Source organism: Phytophthora parasitica (assembly GCF_000247585.1).
Source record: "Phytophthora parasitica INRA-310 unplaced genomic scaffold supercont2.1, whole genome shotgun sequence".
Lineage (NCBI taxonomy): Eukaryota > Oomycota > Peronosporomycetes > Peronosporales > Peronosporaceae > Phytophthora > Phytophthora nicotianae.
Window position 1 is genome coordinate 3,041,886 of NW_008634126.1, and position 1,608 is coordinate 3,043,493.

A 1,608-nucleotide genomic window follows, 5' to 3' on the forward strand; every position below is an offset into this window, starting at 1 on the left:
GCTTTGATTAGCAATATCATAGAACGGAATATATAGACGAGTCGTTGTAAATGGGAAGATTTGACCAGAAGTCGAGATATGTGTAATATTGTTGAACATAACGCCGAAAGGTACTCGAAGTGAGCCAGCTCCACCAGTTGTAAGTTTTCCTGCATTTGGATTACCTGGTGCTGCACTTGATACCATTACAGGAACTGTAGAACAACCATTGAGGGAGACAGAGGATAAACTCATTAAATCACCAGTTGCAGTCGTGATATCAACGAAACCGGTGTTGAAGGTCATGGTTAATTTAATTTGAGGGTTCGCAACTGGATCTCATTCTTTGAAAATTGGATGCAAATGGACTAAGCGAATCTTTAATACGTAGTACCAAGTACCGGCAACACCACCAGCGGTCGTTACACCTGCAACGTAATCACCAGTACCTTGCTGTTGGATTTTAGCAAGAATTGTGCCACTTCGCAACCAAGAATGTTTGTTGACGTAATCGTTGCTCCAGTGGAATCTGAGGGACCGATTTGTTGTGGATTCCACATTAGACGTTAATTAGCCCGTTATTAAGAGCTGGCGTTGTTTCTGGAATTAAACCAGTGGCTACAGTCGTGGAAGCATTGACTGAATTATTGACAAACCATCTCCTTGTGTTGAAGTTGCAGGATTACTTCCACTTTGTGGGAAATTAAGATTTGATACATCATCTGGAGCAAGATAGCAATCTGCACCGTTCTTTAATAAATCATCATCACACGATTCAGTTTGAGCACGTAAGTTGTTCCAATATTTCTTTTGTCATTACTCGAAATTATACTTTCCCCCGTTAATTTCAACCGGTAATTTATCTACAATGTTCCATTCACCAGCTTTTAATACCATCGCAAAACGATTTAAAACTCCATTAAGGGCACTTGCAGAAGTATTTTTGGCCGCTACTACATAAGGAACTACTAGATATTAATCTCGAAGACTTCCCTATCCAGTCGCACCTACAATATTATGCATTCGAAGCATACAGTGATATACCTTTTTGTATTGTTTAACATGTAGCTGCCATAGAAATGCTTCGAAGTCTGTAGCTGCCATACCAAAAAATATCGGACCAGATGACATTATCGGACCTGTGTACTGCACACATTTTCTGTGTTTTGCACACAGTTTATCTCGGATAGGTACGATGATTAGGGGAGTCAAATGCTGATGTGAATGGTTAAAGCGTGGTCAAACAGACTGTTTTATAGGCGGCAGGAAATGGCCTGAAACGCCCTCTGGGCTGAGAAAATCGTTATTTTGTATTTCTATGCATTTTTTGGCATGAGACCATGTGCTCCTAACCTGGCAAATTCAACAATGAGGCTGGATCTTCACTATCGTCCGGATAAATTTGCCACTGTCCGGTTATTAAAAACCAGCGACAGCCAGTCGTCACAGCTACCACTGACTATTGGTCACCTCTCTGCCAGTAAAAATGCGCCACTTGTGTGTAAGATGGATAAAGAAAACTAGTGGTGAGCAGCCTCCTACTTTCAATCACGCCGTCGCCGACAATGGGCGTCGGCCGTCAGTCTTACTTTTTTCCTCGCTACTACCCAGATCTGTCGTACCGAGTGC